Raw genomic sequence first — 22,742 nt, 5'->3', positions numbered from 1 at the left:
GATTTAGAATTAACAAAGTCGGTTTTGGGTCACGGTCCACAGTTCCACGGTCAAATAAATCGATGTTTTCACCATTGCCTAGTTGTTCGTGTTTTCGCAATAGCCTTAAGGGTTTTCGTGAAAATTCAATTGATCATATCATACTACGACATATAGATATATGTACTGAGTTAGTTACACATAGGTGAAGTTAGTATGAAATCTGAAAAAAAAATATATTTAGTTTCATTATTTTCCTAATATTCCTATCCCAAGAAAGGGTTATTAAAATTTTCGTATCGTTTCCAATGTTTATAAGCACACGCTAAGCTAGTAACCTTTACAATTATATACTATTGATGTATATAAATAATTGACTATCTAATTCAGGAACAGAAAATTAGTAATTTATGCTAATTTAAACGTATAGGTTCTGCTAAGGAGTAAAATGACTAATGCGGCAAAAAATGGTAACAAATTTGTATGATATTTATCCAACATTATCCATGTTGGATAAAAATCATTATTTATGGATTTGACGTAAATTTGCAGTTATTTTGCCAATCATTTTTGTAATCAACAAGTGAAAATAAGCCAATACAAACATTCAGATGATTTGAAGTTTCTTTTTGGAAATTCTTTTTGGACCTTTTTCGAACTACAACCTAAAGAATTCGGTATAAGAATTTTAAGCGTCTCTCTCAATATTCCTTTTATTTAATATTTGTACATTTTTTTATTAGAGGTCTCAGAAAAAAATATGTTAAACGATCTATATATAATTATAACTGCTTTTTACGAAAGCTCGTCGTTTAGGATTTAATTACGAAATATGTTCGTTTAAATGTAATGGTGCATCCTGAAAAACTTCAAAGTATGCTTTTATACATTGTATAATGTCACAATCATAATATTTTAGTGGAAATTTATGAGATTCGCAGTAAATCTTAAATCACTTTAATTTAACCTCGTTTTTGAATGCCGACGATGAAAATTGACGGAGTTTAACTCAGGCCTCGGTCATTACCGTACCATGCCGATGGGAACAAGCATAGCGTACCTATGTCATCGTCGACTCTGGGAATCGCCGGCGGTAGGCCGTTCATTGTGTAATTTACCTAACAAGCCATGCTTAGAGTTTGATGGTATTAATCGTCGAACCAAATGGACAGTTGAGTGAAAAACTGTTTGTAAATATTAAAGCTTTATTGAAAAAAGTGTTGTTCAAATACATTTAATTAAATCATAACTTCTTTATAAAGAAAAACAAAAGGTTTTCCCACTAAGGTCCCACCGAGATTTGAACTCGGATCGTTGGATTCAAAGTCCAAAGTGCTAACCATTACACCATGGGACCGCGACACTAGCGCCATGAAAGTGAGGATTAAGTTCTTCACGTGAACATACTAAAATTAAGAAAAACAATGAAATTAATGTACTAAACATTTGTTTTTATCAATATTCATTATTAATTGATAATATTCGAGACAGAATTAATAATTCGAATATGATATGCTATTAATACGCATACTTATTACATGTATTATACTTAGATTGTATTATTTTTATAATTACATTAATTGTTTGCGAATTTACAAGATAATTTTCATATACTTCACTTAATTGATTACATAAAGGGCAGCCGACTGGGATGCTTGCAATACTTGTGCATTCCTTCGGTGTTTTTATTAAAGGACCGTAATATTTGGAGAACAAGGCCCGAAATACGATGAGACAAATATTTGGACTGTTTAGTTTTTAGTCGGAATAATTACGCGTTGGAAACGTGAGCTATTATGAAAGGGTTAGCATTTCTATACGAACAAAACATGCAAAGACGATAATTCCACGTTTTATAGAAAAGGGTACAAGTGAGATCTATCAACAAAATTCGAAACATTTTGTTCTTTTTCAAAATCAAATAAATTATATTCTATGAATATGTATGAACCTACTATGTAATATACATCATCGCCGCTCAAATTTTCACGATTTAAAGGTTTGTATATGTTTAAAACTACATATTATAGTAAATAATTTATACAATTGAAATAAATGCTTCTAAATAATATGTGTTATTTATATAGCTAGCTATGCTATAACTATGTGATTCATTATTATATATTAAACATATATGCTATGGACTTCAATAAAATAAAAGAAAATAAAAAATACCAATACGATATTTTTTCATCTTTATTGTAATATTTAATCGCATAGAACATCTTTTATTTATTTCTATAAATTAATTTCAATTTACGTTTTACTACACTAAAGTTAAACTACGTTAGAGATAATACTATGATAATAACCGAATAATGCTAATGGATCAATGCAATTAGGTTGGATGTAATAATAATCATTCTCCTATCATACAATCCTTCCATAAAGATATATTCCTACATTTTCATAATATGTTTATTGTCAATATGTGTTTCATTTATGACAAAGTTCTAAAATACAAGGTATTACAAACCTTTGTCACTTTGTCTTTAAAACTAATAATATACACTATACACAACTGAGTCGAGATGGCCCAGTGGTTAGAACGCGTGCATCTTAACCGATGATTTCGGGTTCAAACCCAGGCAGGCACCACTGAAATTTCATGTGCTTAATTTGTGTTTATAATTCATCTCGTGCTCGGCGGTGAAGGAAAACATCGTGAGGAAACCTGCATGTGTCTAATTTCAACGAAATTCTGCCACATGTGTATTCCACCAACCCGCATTGGAGCAGCGTGGTGGAATATGCTCCAAACCTTCTCCTCAAAGGAGAGGAGGCCTTTATCCCAGCAGTGGGACATTTACGGGCTGCTAATGCTAATGCTAATACACAACTAGCTATCGTTCCTGACTTAACGCAGGTAAAGTAAAGATGAAGGTTTATTCCTTAATAAATATTCTTTGATAATGTTAGTTAAAAAAATATGTTGCCTAGCCTATAATTCCGTCTATACTTAATCTACTACAAGATATATATATTACTCACTTATATATTTATATACCTCACTCCTCCCTTATTTTCTAGTGAATTTCATTTATTTTATTTCTTAAAAATAAGCCGACTAATATACAAAATTTCTTGATACTAATAAAGGTAATTAGACGTATTGATAGTTCAACTACTCAATAAAGGTAAACTTTAATAATATTCGTAAAACAATTATTTATAATATAATAATAAAAATATTATGAGAATAATATAAATATTTAAGAATGGTAATTATTATTTCTTAATACTTTTGTGATCTGATTAAAACAAAACGAAACTAACAGGTTCAAGTGGAGTGAAAATTACGTATTCCAAAAAGGAATAAACGTTGTACATGTTCGGCCGCAGTGGGTGCGTGAAATATTATACTAGTTAAATATTCAACTTATATTTTTTCCAGAGAAATAATGACGTAAAAAAAGTTTCAATAAGATTTATTTTGCGAAGAACTTATTTAAATATTTTAGTAAGTATTTCATAGTATTTTTATTATGATTGCAAATTATTTATACACGATTACACTTGCTCAGTCAATAACAGCTTTTAAATGAAAGCCTTCTCTCGTCTCGAGGAGGATTTCGATGCTGAAGCAATGCAGGTTGGAGGATACATATGAGGCAGATTTATGTTTTCTCGCAACAGGTCTACGCTAAGCGTGGTGATTTATAAACATAAATTAAGCATATGAAAATTTAGTGGCGCTCACCTGGGCTTAAATCTACAAGTTTCGGATAAGATTTACGATTTCTAACTGTGCCTGCACAACTCAGAGCATGTTATTCGTTTAATAATAACGATTTTTATTAGGTATGTAGATTAAACAAAGACAATGTCGAGATACTGTAAATAAATTATTCCACCCTTTTAAAGTCACACGCCCACACGCTGCTTCAGTCCTAGATCATTCGTGTAAACTACACTATATTGAGTTCGTGTGTGTTCAATGTAAACAATGTAACATCTATCTATGAAATTTTATGTATATTTTTATATCTTTTAGTATTTTTAAAATTGGTTACTGGCAGGAACCATTTGTTTGATGGTAAAAATATATTTTCAACAAACGGTTTGTTCCTGTTTAAAATATCTAGTCACGTTTATAAAGTCGATAGCCAAATTAAATTACTGACATCATCCTTATAAAACCGATGTATGTAATTTAGCCATAAATACGAACCTATACCTATTTCTGATATGATTAAGGTTCAATATTGAAAAATAATAAAAAAACGAAAACCTCTTTGCTACTTTAGGATGTATATCCGTAAGCTTGTGCCTTCACAAAAACACATACATCTACATATATATCTATAACTCCAGGCCATTGATCCTAGCCAAATATTATTTAGTCTTTCGTGCGATTGTTGATTGATCGTTTCTTTTTAACACAAGAACGGAATATCTATTACATAAATATATTCAATTGATAAAAAGTGGAATTATTATAAGAAGGTGAAATGTCGATTGAAATTGCCAAAAATCCAGGTCCCACCGAGATTTGAACTCGGATCGCTGGATTCAGAGTCCAGAGTGCTAACCATTACACCATGGGACCGGTGAAATCACAGCTGAAATAGGGCTAATATTAATGTTCGGTATTCAAGAAGCAGTATATGTTTTTAATTTTTATTATTTATATAATAAAAATTAAAAAAAGATTTCATTATTCGGTGGGAATAATCATATCATACAAACCGATTCAATTGAATCACTTATATGGTATCATAATGATAGAAGGATTACACAGTGTACATATAATTGTGTGTAAATTATTTGTGTGCATTCGTAACCTTACGATGGTACACATTTGTCTTTATTTCATCTATTACTCGGTTCGTAGGCATGTGCTAATTTTACGCTCACTTACACCGATTCTACAAGCTACATACACGTTGACACCATTATAATTCCGCTATTCCGATAAACGATTTAACAATGTAATGAGGCATTAAGCAAAAATCTGTGACAGTTGTAACTGTGCGACCAATGTTTACAATTATTATATTCTAATTGGGAAAATATGATTAATCTAGTGGGTCCCCCGCGAAGCTTTGCCTTCATTCAAGAGATTTTTACAAGTTTTGAAACCTATGACAGGTTTTGTTTTGATTTTATTTTATTGTAAACTGACGAGGTCTGTTCGCACGTTTTTTATATATATTTTTTGTTTTATACAGCCTTTGCGCCGCTCTCTATCCGGCCAGTAACTTCTAGTAATCCTTATCCTTAAAAAATCCTTTTTAATTTTCTGCATATCTAAGGCTGAAGCTCTTCAAAATAAGACCGTAACCGATCTTATATGTGCAGATATCGTCCCATAATCACTGGGACAAAAATCGGTTTACGCGATTAACATATAGGATTATTACAATTTGTCATATTGTTTTATACAAATATTTTTGACATCTCACGTCACTAATCTATATTTAGACTAATATTTTAAATGCGAAAGCCACGTGATATTGGCGAAATAATCTGTGCCTTTTTATTGATAGTTAATTGTACGGTGTGTATATAAGTCGTATGTATCACTCTCGAAATTAATTAATACGTACGTTTAACTTTTTTCTTTGTTGGTTAAGTTACAAAATGAATGTAAAACAGCACAGTAATGTAAGATAATGTTAGAGCAATGTTCCCCGTTCCAGCGTATCCAGAAAAAACGCTTAACTTTCCCGCTGTTTGATGTTTTCTTTTTTATTATAATGTTGCCCGCTTCAAAAAATCGTAGTGACAACAAAACCGATTTACCGGATCCCGGGGTACATAGGCTGTTTTTTTAATTCAGCCCTCGACGGGTAAAATGGGCGTGACGGTATGTGTACTATAAGTTTTTAATGAATTTCGCGCGCAAAACATGCCAAGACGCAGGTTCAGCTAGTTAGCAATAAATTAACATTGATATTACAAGCGCAATAAATATAAACGTAGATATTAATTTTATTTCCTACAAATGAAAACGTGTTAATTGAAATAAAGTATATAGACTCAAAGTGAACAAAGTTAGACCTGTATCTGATCATGTGTCAGATAGACGGGTAAGGCTGGGCAGTCTGCCAAGTGAACACACTGCTCAGCGCACTAGAGTAGGTAAGAGTCATGGAGTGGGCGAATGGATAAATAGGGCTATTCTGTAACAAAAAACGAATCTCACCTCAGAACACGAGTGTGAAATGTTAGAATGTGATATGTGACATTGACTATAATAATTATTAAGTTTATAGGATACACGTATCAAAATGGCGTATTACTGTATAGCCTATTCCAATGGAAGTAGAAAAAAGATAAAACCAAATCTATTTTCATGCGATTTGCAAATAACTCCGCTATATTGTGCACTACTACGAGTTTATGATTACAACACATCAAAACAATATGACAACACTATTACTCTTAACTACTTATTTCCACTTTATTTTTACTTCCAAAATTCCGATAAAAGTTTCGTCGACGTTCAAAACGACATTTTTTCGCAAATAAATCCTTAGTCAATATCATAGATTAATCAAGCTCTCAACCGTCATATCGATATCGCGTCAATTTGCTGTCAAATGTCGTTTATTTGGCTTTTTTCCTGTCATGGTTGGAATAGAGTATAAGTCAGTTGTCAACAATTCACGAGTGAGATACGAAGTGTAGTTTTACCGAATCGCACTGTAGGTATTCAACACTGACGCGTGGATCGTGATTTCTGATTTTACTTTGGCATGTCCATCATTCAATTTTAATTTAGAATAATTTTAATAAACTGGTATGTGTAGTAAGTCTTAACTAATATTGTAAATGCGAAAATGAGTTTGTTTATTTGTTTCGCTTTAACGCCAAGTGATTATTATAAAATTTTGCGCACACGTTTTCAGGAGTACTTACGTAAAAGGACATAGGGTACCTTACAAATGCCTGACTCCGCACACGCGGTCTGAAACTACAAGTAGTAGGTATTATTTACCAAATTAACTCATAGTGAGTATCTCCATAGAAGTATATGTGTATATTATCGGCAATTAATTGTGGTAATTGATATTGGCATTTGATCATTACACTCCCCCTCTTCCCCTTATTTAACATTCCTCCTCCGTACACGGAGGTCGAGTAGTGTGTACACCGGTTTTCATGGGTACGCCTACTCCGAGGTCCCGGGTTCGATTCCCGAGTCGATGTAGAAAAAGTTCATTAGCTTTCTGATATCCATAACACAAGTGCTTTAGCTACTTAAATTGGGATCAGAGTAATGTATGTGATGTTGTCCAATATATTATATATTATATTAACATTTCCCTTTGAGATACAATAGTCGACTATTATTGAATATTTAAAAACATAATGGATATCAATTAAGTTAATTATTATCATCAAAACTGAAAGAATATTACTATACTATATGATATTTCCTGTAGAAATAATTGAAATAATGTGTAAAGTGTTAGGTTTAATTATCATGTAATCACTTAATCAGTCAGTCAGTAAATTTTACATTAAATATTCTATAGATTTAAAACTATTAATTTGTTTTTGTACAATAAAACAATAGCAATTACACATAAAATGTAAAATAAAAACTACGATGACGAGGACGTAGTTTAATTGCTCGAAGTCTAGATAATACCTAATAGACGATCATAAGGTTATATAGTCGCTATTTCGAGATGCACATAATATTTGCCCTTGTATATTACAGGTAGGACCGGGCGACCTTGCGGTGCATGACCTCACAGGATCTAGTTGCAGGATGCTTGATGTTTAATGACCGAATCAACCCTTTTATTTAAAAAAAAACGTCAACAATGTCGTAGAAATTGTTTATTTGTACGGATTACAACTCTATGTAATACTAATATTATTTTGTTATTTCTAATCGGCACTGATTTTCGAAATGTCTTTTGTTTTACATAGTTATATTTTATATGTAATTTAAACTTATTTGCATATTATGGTTCATCAATGTTTGGTTTTTGCGAAACGAACTAATAATAGACTTGTTATATAATGAAAAATCATTTAACTATTATTGAGCGACCCTTATTTTCTAATATTTAAGACAGATATGTTTTAATATTTAAACATTCCGACATGGATTTTTTTAAAATGCAAATTATTAATGAGTTTTAAACAATTAAAAGATGTGTTTACATACGCAATTACTGGGCAAGGTTTCTTCGTAACGGCTTCAGGTCATGGATGAGCACGTAATAATTTTGACTTAACAACTAACACGTTAGTCATGGTAGCATTGAAGATTATTTCATCGATGTGAGATATCATGCAACCACATCATGGAATCATAATTAGATTTAATTTATTACATGCCAGTCTCAAAATACAATGAGCGCTAATTATGGACCAAATTCTGTATAGATATTTAATAATGGTTGTAATAGCTGGCGTGACATCCGACGTATTTTAAAGGCTGGTATTTTTTAGGTCCCTCCGTGTATTGTGATCTCTTGAATCTGTTGCATGTGGCCGCTAAGTTATTTATCTCAGTTGAGTGTGACGCGCTCTGAGTAGCCTCTGTTCGCGTACCTTCGTGATTACACGTAATCAATCTTATTATCTGTAACTATAATACGCCAGGAAGTCTTTTTGTTACAAAACCTTCATGTTTATCTAGTTTTATGTAATTGTAAGTAAACTCGTTATGCTAAAAATGAATATATTTAAAGTCATGTTTTGATAATATAAAAATACGTTTGAAGGTTTACAAAAAACTTTTATGTATTTAAAAAAAATATAAAAATCTCATCAATTTTTTTGGACGTAATTCCACTTTAAGAAAGAACAATACACATATTTCCGATACTGTCTGTTTTTTTTTTTGACGAACAAAAACAACTACCGATTACCAATGGCTATGGGAAAAATATGAATCAGCATACCTGCTAGGTTCCACAATAAGCTTTATCTAATCTTTTGAAATAGGAAAAAGCGTTAGCGAGTCTGCCAGATACATTTAAACTTTAAAAACGACCAGCCACTTATTTTCCTTTGTGAATCTATTGTATTTATATTTGTTAATTTTAATAATATTTGATAACAGAATGCATGACGTCGCACGGCCTTAACGTAATTTCAAGCCACCGAATACGTAAAAAGTTTTTTTTTTTTATTTGACATATGTTTTCCTCGGGTCTTACTTTTATTATGGCATAAAACTAGGTATATAATTTTACAAAAATTTATTTCATTTTCAACACTATTCACTTATACTAATATAAAAAGCTGAAGATTTATGTTTGTTTTTTGATATAAACGTGTAATTCAATGGAACTTCACCGGAACCAGGCGGAGCAGGAAAGATTAACGAGGGTGAATCAGTGCAGTATATCTAGTTTTAGTAATATTATTGATCAAAGTAAATATACAATTGAGGCGATTATATTAAGCATATAAATAGGTTTTATAAGAAAACCTTAGAGCACCTTTAATTTTATGTCTGAATGTACCGTATATAATATATTCTACCGCCAAGCAGCAATACTAAGCTAGTGTTATTGTACTCCGGATTGAAGGGCGAGTGAGCCAGTGTATCTACAGGTACAAGGGTCATATCATTTTAGTTCTCAAGGTCATTGGTCAAGAAATGGTATATATTTCTTACAAAGTCAATATGTATGGGCGATATAGACCAGTTACCGTCAACTTGCCCCCTTAGTTGTTAATAAAAAAGTGTTATAAACGAGTTCTAAGTATACCTGCTGTTATAGATACTTTGAATAATAATCGACTATGATGTTTTTGCTGTATCGATGGATGGTTATGTATGTGTCACTACTGCTAGATACAAACGTTGAGCCATCGTATGTGTTTATGTAAAAAGCTATCGCAAAAAATATAATGATCTTAACTGCTTGCGGCTTTGAACTATATCAAGGTTAATGGTAATTTTTAAGGTAACGAATTTGGAAATTATCCTTGGGTAGAACTATTTCATATATTTTAATATGTTTTCAAAGTGTGTTTCTAGTTAATAAACTAGAGACACTTTTAAAAAACAAAAAAAAGAAATTTTATTTAATTTCGAAATCTTATATAATTTAATTATCAATTTACATTGAGTTCCTTATTAAGGAACATATAATTTTAAATAAATACTTTCAGCATATACATAAATTGATATGTTTATAATAAATATTTAGAAGTATTTTTTATTAAACTGAGTAATTTACATCTGACCATGCCCGCGTATCGCATAGACTATGATTATTTACTTGGAACAAAGCTTTAGTTTTTTTGAACTATGCTACAACTTAAAACAGTCATGCTTAGTCGACAGCAAATTTATAAGACGAGCAGATTGACATTTCAATCACAAAACTGTCGTGAAATGATGTCTTTATTACAGAATAACGGTTTTTTCAAGCACATTGCGTGTAAAATCATTGCGTTTATAAATGTACGATATTATTACATAGTCGTTCAAGATTACGTCTTCAGGCACAAATTTTATAGAGAAGGACTTAAATGGGTCCACTTTTAGGACACTTTATTTTACTCAGTGAATTGAATAAAATTATTATGTTGATTATTGCTTTTTTTAAAAGTAGCAAATGGGCGAGTCGGTCACTCATTCCTTTGCAAGCAAATAATTAATTTTGGTTAAAGACCAGTGGATAAAACAAGTAAATACTAACTAGACAGCGATTTCGAATTGGGCTAACAACGCTGAGTTCCAATGTTTGTTTTGTTCTTAATTTGCGTTTATTTGTCGTTAGGCGGCGAAATAAATCGAGAGGACATCATGACGGACGTTTACGGATTGATGCTTTTTCTTCCGTATAAAGTATAATATAATATACATTTTTTTTTTATTTATTGTTCATGACCATTTCAAACAAAAATATTTCTCTTTATCTTTTCAGTGCCATAACTTTACTTACAGAATAATATGTAATTATAAGTAAAAACTATTTAAAACATCTATGGATAAGACGACAGGTGGTATATCCACAGACATAATGATATCATATAGAAAACGTAGTACACCAAGTAAATGTAAAGTATGGCGGTCGACACCATTAGGTCCATCTGTATACAACGGTTGTCACGCTTAAAGAATGTAGGTGCATAAAAATGAGGAATGCAGCGCGAATAACAGCTCCATCAGGCTCTATTGAAGATAACGCATTGATTGCTATAATGACGCGTCTGTTTCTTCACATTCCTGCAGAAAGACTGATCGCTTATATGCTTTATATTCATTGACAATGCCGTAACTGTACTAAAAATTCTAATACGGTGGTATGATCACTTCAACGCTCCATTAAGCATCATGGTTACCGTCCATTTTTTGTTATAAAAGGAAATAAATAAGCCACAGATTAAATGACTTCAGTTGCTATCATATGTACTTGTGTGTATTAATACGATTGTCAGGAAGGTCAGGAAGGAAACATTAAGACTTCTAAAATTTAAATATTCTTCACGCTATTTTTATTAAAATAGGGATAAAGTTGTATAAAGTAAAAAGTAATAATAAACAGTATAATACTTTAAATTTTAAAAACAATGAATTCAAGGAGTGTCTTAAGCGGTGTTACGAGTTTACGAAAAGTGCCTCGAGTCGGAGGCTACGAGCCAGTGTGTCGAGTAACGGGACCGCGCGGGCGTCACGGCGCGAGCTGCCGCGTGCGATACGCTCTAGCGCGGTCGCCACCACGCTACGACTCTCATTGTAATAAATATAACTTGAACCTTACACTATTCCAAGGTGATTCATAATAAAAACACCGAAATGTGCTAAAATAACTACTATCTTGAACTAAGCCTTAATATGTTAATGCGTCTTGTTCAGGGCAGGTGCACACAGATTTTTATTTATTTTGTAATATACCTTTTGAAAATTATGTTCTCTTTAAAGACATTTCTGTATTTTATATTTATTTATATTATAATTTATTTCATATTTTATTATAAAGACAGGAGAAAATATATTATACTAATACAGACTACTCCAACATAAAATAGATAAAGTGTGTACAATTCACACATGTTAGAAACGGTTAAAATATTATTACTTTTTTTATCTCTATGCCATAATGCAATTTCGTTGAGTTTCAAATCACAACAATTGTAAAGAAGTTTCACTTCAAAAATAATACAGATTCGATACAGATGAGTTCTAAAGTAGAGATAAACAATGGATGGGCGAATTTTTTATTCAAGTAGGCTCATAAAAGCATATTTGAATCGTCATATTACAGTGTTGAATTAAATTTAAAGGATATTCTATCCAGATAGACTGATGATCTGATGGATTTATTTTTAAAGGGTATTTCAATTATTTAAATAAACATTCTGTATACATTAAATTTAAATATTTTATTAAAATTCTATATCAGTAAAAGTGCAGTACTAATTGAAACGGATAAATCGCATCATAACAATTCAGTGTTATCGTTAAGTACAGGACACGATTCATACTGTGGTTTTTTATCATCTCATATCTATTAAATACCTTTAGGGCATTATTGGGTGATATATCAAAATATATTTTTTTAAAAACAATTTTTTAGTTACAGGTCTTAAATAAGAATATACATCCACATAAAACTATCTATTTTTACATGGCTTCAGCGTGGAATATTGGAAATAACGCTTTATGCATTTTCTCTTGGGTTTACGATACCGATTCTCTGACAACAAAGATAAAGCTAGCCCTCCTGTCACCAGGTGAGACAATACGACAGAGTGTTATGTGTTTTAGAAATATAGTAAGGTTATTTAAGATCCATAACAAAAATCAACACAAAAAGGTCAGTTGAGTCAATAATACCGATACAGAATTTCAAATGACAAGTTGTAAGTAATAAAATAATGAGGTTTTGCTATTAATTATTGTTTCGTGATTGTATAGTAAATGTCTTTATCATAAAAGCCGTATGTATTCAACGCATAGCCAGCTAGACTAGGAGGTATTTAAAGTAGTCTTCATTCTAAACGTAGACAAATTTAGACTTTCATTCATCTGACCACTTTCTCCGACAAATGCCAAGTCACCCATAAACAATTTACAGAATGTGGGTCACCTTGATACATATAAGGCTTTGTGAATAATGACGGAAGATGGAATACCTCCAATTCTGTGACCGCAAGTGGGCTGTGTCGAGACGTATTATCAATACAACTCTGGCTTTCAATTTTCTTATATGGTAATATCAATTGTAACGTAACCTACTATTATTTGGATTTATAGTAATAAATTCGTATAATATTTAATTCAAATAATAATTAATTCGAACACTATAACATTACTTATAATTGTTTCCCAATAGAGTTTCTTAAATCAAGCACACTGCCTACTTACACCTGTTTTATTTATATTTATTCATACAATAATACATAGGAATTTTGCTGCTGAAAAGACACAGTTACATAAACTTATAATATAAATGCGAAAGTAAGTCCGTCTGTCTGTTGCTCTTACACGACCAAAAACTGAACCGAATTGTATGAAATTTATTATGATGCAGGCTTGAATTCCAAGGGTGGACTAAAACGTGAGCGAAGCCGCGGCTAACAACAAGATTATTTAAAAAAGTTTGAAGCTTAGTTTGAAACTTACTCGTCTTATCGTATGGTGCACACAGATTGTTTTTATTTTGTAATATAGCTATTGAAATATGTTATCTTTAAAGACATTTCTGTATTTTATATTTATTTATGTTATAATTTATTTCATATTTTATTATAACGACAGGAGAAAAACTATTATACTAATACATACATATCCAACATAAAATAGATAAAGTGTGTACAATTCACACACGGTAAAAACGGTTAAAACAACAAGTTTTTTTATAAAAGTTTGCCGCTTAGTTTGAAACTTAAAAGTCTTATCGTATAAAAAAAAAACTAAAATGTTTTATTTTGTCGATGTTCAAAAGAGAGATGCATGAATGAAAAATGGACCCTCTGTTTGTGTGTAGGTCAAGGACTCGGTCACTCACCCTGCGTCCTCCCACGGAGAAGGTTTCTTTTTGGAACATTTTTGAGAGCTCGTTAAGTACCCATAACGCAGGAAGTAATAAAAAAAAGTCAGTGGGATCGGCAATATTGATCATTACAAATGTTATTTAGATCGTTTTTTTTTTTTGTAAGAAAATTATAAAATTTTTATGTTTTTTATATTCAAATTTACAGCGAATATTGTAATAAGTTTTCAGGTATATAATTCGATTAAAAAGATAAAAGTTTGATATATTTGTATAACAATCTTTTCATGGTAACAGTTATTATTATTTTTGAAATTTAGAACATAATTTCTAAACCTAAACTACCCAAGTAGGAGACATTCCTTTGGTATTTTAGTCTTTAGAGTACCTAAATTTTGTATAATAAGCCTAACTTTTTCATTTCAATAGTATCAATTTATGTTAAAGATATATATTATTTTATTCCACACAGTATTTTTATATCACAATGTAAGAAATGCACATGTCCAATGTAATGAAAACTTACGAGCCATTGTGTGAAGTTTCATTTTGTACGCTTGACAACGGAAGGTGTTAAAAAACAAGAAAAAAGGACTTCCTTTACGATCGCGAATATTTAGTAATTTATTACTCGTATGATGAATGGTAAATCAAAGTTGGCATATTATTAAGAACTTCCATCAGATTTCGATGTAATTATGAAAATGAGCCGAGACGGCCCAGTGGTTAGAACGCGTGCATCTTAACCGATGATTTCGGGTTCAAACCCAGGCAGGCACCACTGAAATTTCATGTGCTTAATTTGTGATTATAATTCATCTCGTGCTCGGCGGTGAAGGAAAACATCGTGAGGAAAGCTGCATGTGTCTAATTTCAACGAAATTCTGCCACATGTGTATTCCGCCAACCCGCATTGGAGCAGCGTGGTGGAATATGCTCCAAACCTTCTCCTCAAAGGGAGAGGAGGCCTTTATCCCAGCAGTGGGACATTTACGGGCTGCTAATGCTTAAAAAAAAATGAAAAAAAAAAACGAGCAGTTCTGCAAATAACCAGTACTGGGTTCAATAAAAAAAAAAATCCAGCAATAAAATATTAGACCTATTGAGAAGTTTTGTCGTCCATTGACATTGGCATTGGGATAAAAATTACGTCAATGGGACTCTAGTAATGGCAGCTAAAAAGTTGTCTCTTCAGTCGCTCACGGTTCAAGCCGAAACAAACAAAAAGTATTGTCTGGCGGCAGAATAACTCAGATGGCTTCCTACACTGGCGGGCTTGCATAAAGCAGCCAGTGTACAACCAGAACTATAATAAATTAGATATTCTTCAATACAGTTGTATTGCGATTTATCATCGATTATTATAATGAATGGTACATTTTCTATTCTATAAAATAAAACAAAAATAAAAATCTCGAGTATTTACTTGACTCATCGTCAAAACCACGATACGATAAGGTTCCTTAAAACTGGATTTTACCCACATTTATTCTTATTTATCCAATTTCGGGCTGACCGCTCCGATATCTCGAAATTACCTCTTCAAATTCGATATCTATCGACCACACTTCTCCTACGTCTTATTTCGAAGAGATTAAATTATTCGAGAGACCTGACACGTTATGAAAACAGTAAAATATGACTTCTTCTTAAATTAATTTTAACCTACTAGCTAAACGAAAATATTGGTAAATGTAAAATTAATTACAATAAATAAAAAAGATTATACCCTGGAATAAAACGAGAGACAAATACAAAGAAAAAAATACCGAAATCGTTAGAAGCACGAAACTTTATTTATAATAAAACATCTCATTACTTTAAACAAAAACAGAGCCATTATTCAGATATAAAATGTTAAGCATAATTTAATAACATGAATAGAATAGGGCAGTTAGTCTTTTGTATAAAACTTGCAGGTGCTTATTCGAAGGATAAGCTTAAAGAACGTATAATTTATTCTTAAATAATCTAGTTCGCATTTGCATTGTTTATGAACTATTTATATAATTTTCGCAAGTCTGTCTGTCTAATTGGAAGTAAAAACCACCTATACTAAAAGTACAACCAATATACTATTAAAAAGAGACTTACGCAAATTTACACGAGCAGAACTCAAAATGTAATTATTCCTGTTAACATTACACTACCAATTCTAATGATTTATTCGATTTAATAATATACATAATATATATTATAAGATGTTCGATAATCGAGTTCATAAAATGCATTTGAGTCTTCTTTAGATAATGACTCCCTTGTCAAAGGATTGTTAAATGGATTTAAAACCAATTAAATATCCCCCCATTATGTACTCGTAATATTTAATCCATTATGTCGCCGTTACTAATTATGATTTTTAATAATAAAAAACAAAAAACTATTTAGTGTACCTGTGAGAAGTTGGGGCGAGTTTCTTGTAATAAAATAAATTACACATGTACGGGGACTTCATATGGAATTTATAACTAACATTTATTCAATTAAAACACATCAGTTCGTTAAAAATTATACGGTATTTTAAAAATGCGAACTTAAATTATCCAAAACTTCAATTTATCCGATGAATACATAAGTTCGTTAATAATGAAGGTAAATTATTTAATTGGATTCTGAGATACATTTAAAATTTTCCATAATATTTAACATTTTGAATAAAGTTTTTTTATTAGTAGGCTATTTATATAAACGGAAAGATAAATTGGACCCTTAACGTTGAGCTGGCATCGCTGTCCATAGATATTAGAACCCTTTAAAACGCAGTGTAAATAATTCCATACAACATAAAAGCGTCGTAATGATAATTCGCAATAAATGTTACCTTTTCAAAGACATTTTGAAATTACTTCCGTCCGAGTTTTCGTTCTGATTTTACTGCATTATTTTCTGAACGAATAAACTTACTTACGCATTTGTAATAATATTTATTATAAATCAGTACAAATTAAAAGCGTTCAATTAGAAACAATAAATAACTAAACACCATTATAATCATCACAAACTTGTCAAGATGAATAAAATCTGTTTGCTGTTGCTCAGATTTACATTTACCTTCAGCGTTAGTAACTTAAGCCAGATTAAGATATAATCTTTTGTTTTCACAAATAACTCTGCGATATTACAAATATTCACATTATATTTGAAAAAAGTTACCTATTTTAAAAGGTACCTTAAAGCGAATATGTATTATTGTATTGTATGAAAAGAACATAGTATTCTCATTTATCTTTATTGCCATTAATATGCTTTGAAATTTGGTCATTGTTTATTTATTTTATTTATTATTGAACAATAAATATATCTTGTAAAATAAGCGGGCTTAAAGCATTCCCTACCAACAAATCTTAGGAAATGCAAGATTGAACGTTTGCAAAAAATATGTGTATATTACAGAAAAATAGTTTAAAAATGTATTTATATATATGGGATATAATTTAGATCACGTGATGGTATAACTTGAAATTAAATACAAAACAATTATATTTTCTTGATGACATTGCATCAAATTACATTCAGTTTTAGTAGCTTTGAGATATTGCTTCGGGAATTTTACCTTGGTTTAGATTTGTTTTTTGTCACTGGCAACTTTTTATATAAATAGCACTTAAGAAAATGTCTAGAAGAACAGTTAATTAAGACATTCGTTCTATCGCCGCTGGACCAATGAACTCGGATCGGTCAAAAGCCTCAGTGCGGGCAGTACGCTCATTCTTATTTGCTTCTTATTCATTTTATTATTGAAGTTTACGACTGTCTCGGATCCTAACTCGCTTTCTTGAAGTTTTCTTTTATTCTCGTCTCGTATGACTGTATTTGTGGCTCGTTTCATGACAGTTTTAATGAGAATTTTATTGTTGGATAAAGTAACTGTAATATAATGATTACAATTTGAATATACTAATTATTATATTCATGTTAATACCAATTTGCAAAAAACCAATTACTGTATAACGACGTCAGTTTTCTTTTTACATAAATATATACGTTTTTACTTTGACATAAATATATTTCTCCTAAACTTTTCAAATATAACCTTTTAAATCATTCAACCTTTCTTGAATTATTTTCTTCATTAATTTCATTCAAGCTATGATATTCATGCATATTCAGCAAATTGGATGTATCTATTGTGGTTACAATAACGATCCTAATAATATAAAACGAGGCAGTTTAAAAATGCAAGTATTGCAACAGTATCACTTTCTTTACTATTTACAAACTAAATTATTTATACCACCAATTCATGTGGAAACATTTTTTTAAATCCAAACCCGAGAAGAGAAAGGTAGAGGACCCACTGACATACTTCGTGATCACTTTCCTTATGACAATTGTTGTTAGCAAATACTTCCTAATAAAAATCATTATTTCGCTAACAAAAAAATTTATTATCAAGAAAATAATAAGTAGTAACATCGAATTCATGACCTTACCGCTAACAATATGGTATATCGTAATCTGCAGAGTCGCGACATCATTTCCGTGACGTGAGTCTAACAGTTTCTTTAAATGTGAAAATTACACAGAACACTTTATATCCCCAGATTAAATTGTTGAACAGTTATCTACATGTATGTCTTGAAACTCATGTAAGATGTGCCAAGTTTCATTTAAAATAACCAGATATTAGTAGACAAGAAATATCAAAATAGGTAAAAATAAAATTGACAAAAGAGTAAATAAAATATTTTGATTCGAAATATAAACGATACATCTTTCGATTAATTTAATAATTATTTTTGTACATTTAATTTAAATGTTATTATAATAAGCAATAAAAATATAGGTTTTATTAATTCATTTGGAAACATCATAATAAACACAAGTCAGAGGTTTATTAACTAAAATTCAGTCATTATAATCGAGTAAACGCTTGAAATATAACGAGGGATTCAAACGTTATATCTAATTAAGCAGAACGGATTTGCAAAATTACTTTACAACTCCTCAAAAATATAATCTTTCAAAGCGAAGTTTTAGAATTAAGAGGATCCCATTTTGTTTGTTATCCAACTGACGTTGAAGCCTAATTAGTTTAAAGGCAGGAGGTAATTTTCAAATATGATATTGCACATACATTTAACGCTTTATCAAACTTAATAAGCCGATATCTTATGACTCTATGAAATCCGAAAATATAGTAAAAATATTTTATACTTTAAAAAAAATCTATGTCAAAGTAAAGAATATACGCTATTTAAAAGTAAAAATAAAAACATATGAAAGCCTGATGCGGGGAATACATAATTGTGCTTAACACAAGTTACAACTCGCAAAGTTTTTATGAAAAAAAAATCGACAGCAGTCGCGTATAAGCTCTTTAATAAAAAACTTGTTTTTAAAAATATATTTTTACTATTAATTTATGCGTTTGTATGTATAATATACATATGTAATATACCTATATGTATATAGGTATATACAAAAGTATTTAACTCTTTTCATTTGATTTATCAATAAACTGAGAGTACGTATATGAGAATTTCATACCTTAGCGTACCATAGCTACAGAATCTAATTAGTAAATTAAGCTGTAAATAAATGGGATGCTCATTAAAAATCAGTAATTGCCTTGGAATGCTTGTTTTGTGAGGAACTTTTGTGTCTAATCATACTACAAGTGCCGTCTTATAGTTCTCTGTACTATCAAATTGAACGTATTTTTTTTTTAGTTTAATTGTATAATTTCACAGCCACGACAAGTACATATAAATGGTTAAAAGATAAATAACATACATATTATTAATTTTATGATTGATAAGTTCACTCATTCATAATCATACATATTAGGTACATTTTATTCGGTAATTGATATTTTTTTGTTATGTATATGATTATACACATGTATATGAGTGCATTAAGTGCTTTATTTTACATACGTGTAAAATAGTAAAAAATTTGCTCTTCACTATATTTCTTAGAATGATTCTCATTACTTAATGTTGTTGAATCATTGAAAATAAACGCTTGTTTAAGATGTTTCTTAATTTAAATCCATAATTATATTCTATTGTAAAAACATTCTCAATTATTTTATTCTTATAATTATGAAACCCTTTAAGTTCACGTATCAAATATGTAAACACAGTGGTCAAGTTATCGGCCGAGTCTACGTTAACCTAGCAGCTTGACTGACCCGTTTAGAGATCGAACCGGCTCCGCCATGGCCGGCTATTGCACTGAAGAATCTCGAAGCGCAAACTCAATAACACGTAATACTGCAATTTGATTCCAAAATAAAATGATGATCTAAAAATGTATCGACGCATTAAAAAAACGATTCATACGTTGGATCTTCAAGATGTCAGAGACACACACTAGTCTCTAGGAATTCTCGTTGATAGGTAAATATCGTGCACCCAAACCGGCTCCTCCATGGCCGGCTATTGCACTGAAGATGCAGCAAGTGCAAGGTAAGCTACTACGACACGTAACATTACAATACAATTACAACAAAACCGCATTAAACTTGTTTGTAAGCTTACAAGCGATAAATAAGATTATTATATTCGTTCGCATTCGCTGCAAGGCTATTTGTAATTTTATACGCTCGTTTATTTATTTATTTATAATTAAACACATTTTCTTAATTACTTAATAATTGTTTACTATTAGATGAACGATTACTTTCTAGAAGAAAAGTTAACCAAACCAAACCAATGTGAAATGGCTACAAAGGGTTCGCGTATGGTTTTTTTTTTAAGCCTCCCTTATAGTCGTGTAATAGCAAGAAGATTGGCGTCAGGCGGCAGCCGGTCGTAAATGTCCGCCGATTGCTTTTTCGCTTTATGTTATAACACTAGATAATTGTGATGATAATGGTATTAATTACTTTTAAAGATTACATTTTCTTTGTTTAGCTTTTGTTTTATCTCATTAAAATATATCTCTTAAGGTATTTTCATATTTCTTAAAAGACAAACACTTTCTTTAAAAAATAATATAAATCCTACAAACGTAAAGGGGCGTGGTAGTGGTCTATTATCAAAATAATAAATCATTCGTAATTCGATAACTTGATCGAGTTGCGAACGATACGATTACTTACAGTTAAGTTTCTAAGTCTTTAATACTTTGAAGGACTTAGTCATAGAAATATCGGTAAGGCGAACGAATGGCGAGCAAACCATTAAATTATAAAGGTAAATTTTAATAACATATTTATGCTTCTATAATGAGTGTTAGCTTAATAATCAAAATATTAGATTTAATTTAATTCATTACTTCTAAAAACTTTAAGAGTCATCGTTCGCGATAATTTAATGAAATAAAACGCAAAATATATAGGACGGATGCACCGCGGTTTCGCGGATAAAGCGTTTACATTAAACGAGTAAATTCCTGATTCATACACACGATGAATGCATAACCAAGCGCAAAGATCATCTCATTAACGAAGTACCAGTATTTTTATAACCTTTCTTAATAATGGTTAAATCTAAAGCATTTTTTTTTTCTAATTGTAGGCCGGTTGTAAAATATAAGCTCAATCTCATGATTTATTATATATATAATCATTCACGTAAAAATATAGTGAACATAACGTATACCGTTACGTAAACTACGCGACGCAGAATCATCCTGAGGCTATTAATTTTTTGAATTCCGCTCATCCATCTCCATTTTTACATTAATTGAATTCCCAGCAGAATAGGTAGGTAACAGGTTGTATTACTATATATAATAATATTATAAATGCAAAATTTTGGATGGATGTTTGTTAGTCAATCACCGCAGAACGGTTGAACGTACGTTTGAAATTCGTCACAGACATTTTAGATAGATTATACTCAGGAATAGCAAATAAGCTAGTTCTGATCCCGGAAAAAAATGCGGCTATATGTTATTTCAGTAATATTAAGACAAATGAAATAATGTCGTGAATAAATATATAAATTTCTGGAAGAAACACAACTGATTTTATATCAATCAATCACTAATAATTTAATCAATTCGGAAATAACTTCGGAAAGAAGTGCGCGCCGTGGGATCGAACTTTTGCGTTACAGTCCAGCTTCGACATTAGGTTAACAATGATGTTAATTATTAAAATACGATGTTCCTTCGTTATGCAAATATTTTGTACCTATAATTTAATTTGTATTATTGTTAGAAAATATTAATCACTAAATGGCACGTTAGTAGATATAGGAGGATTTTGGTTACAAATTGAATGTTATGCGAGCGAAGTTGCGTTCCAACTAGTATTAGTATAAAAACATGTTTAGCTAGAGATATGAGGCTGAAACATCAGGAAATTTGAAAAAAAAAAAAACAATTTTATTCGTAATTGTAAACCAAATTATTTATCGATTTAAAAAATTGTATAAATACTAGCTGATGTTAATGTTTGAAGAAAGCGTAACAGACAGATGAACAGACAATCAAACAGGCAGAGTGCTTTCGCATTTAAACTTTTAGTAAAGATAATCCTACTGAGTTTTCTTCGCGTGTTCTTCTTAGTAATGAGATATTTTTTAAGAATCGGTGATTTTGTACCTTGAATATTAATTTTGATTTTTTATTAAATATTCGAGTGAGTTTAGTTGCGAGTCACAACTCGCAACTAAACTATGTCTCACAAGACTAGTTTTGAGAAACTGTTCGAGAAGAAATAATTAAGTAGCGTCATTTGTTTAACGTAACCGTTAGGTGGCGTTTGACCTCAGGTTATAATTACCTTCGGACAAAGCTCTTGCTACTTTTCTCAGACATTTGACCAACTTATAATATTGACTACGTCAACGCTACGCTACGAGTTTCCCTCATTTGATATTTTTACTTTCTAACGAAAAACTCGTTAAATTATAAACACATTATAAGAATTAAGCTATTTTT

General features: G+C 30.8%; 1 protein-coding gene, 1 long non-coding RNA gene and 2 other non-coding genes across 4 annotated transcripts in view; 1 reads left to right on the top strand and 3 right to left on the bottom strand.

Annotated features, from left to right (window-relative positions):
• The window catches only part of LOC125066116, a 48,082-nt gene that overhangs the window by 10,344 nt on the left and 14,996 nt on the right, over positions 1 to 22,742 (bottom strand). The window lies entirely within an intron of this gene.
• Positions 1,265 to 1,336, bottom strand: Trnaq-uug. Its single transcript has one exon. It is a non-coding gene; the product is annotated as a tRNA-Gln (tRNA).
• On the bottom strand, positions 4,457 to 4,528 carry Trnaq-cug. Its single transcript has one exon. It is a non-coding gene; the product is annotated as a tRNA-Gln (tRNA).
• LOC125066123 lies at positions 12,498 to 13,556 on the top strand. The gene is made up of 3 exons (XR_007119660.1): positions 12,498 to 12,642; positions 12,987 to 13,121; positions 13,443 to 13,556. It is a non-coding gene; the product is annotated as an uncharacterized LOC125066123 (long non-coding RNA).

Source organism: Vanessa atalanta, chromosome 1 (genome assembly GCF_905147765.1).
Source record: "Vanessa atalanta chromosome 1, ilVanAtal1.2, whole genome shotgun sequence".
NCBI lineage: Eukaryota > Metazoa > Arthropoda > Insecta > Lepidoptera > Nymphalidae > Vanessa > Vanessa atalanta.
This window is presented reverse-complemented; position numbering and strand designations above follow the sequence as displayed.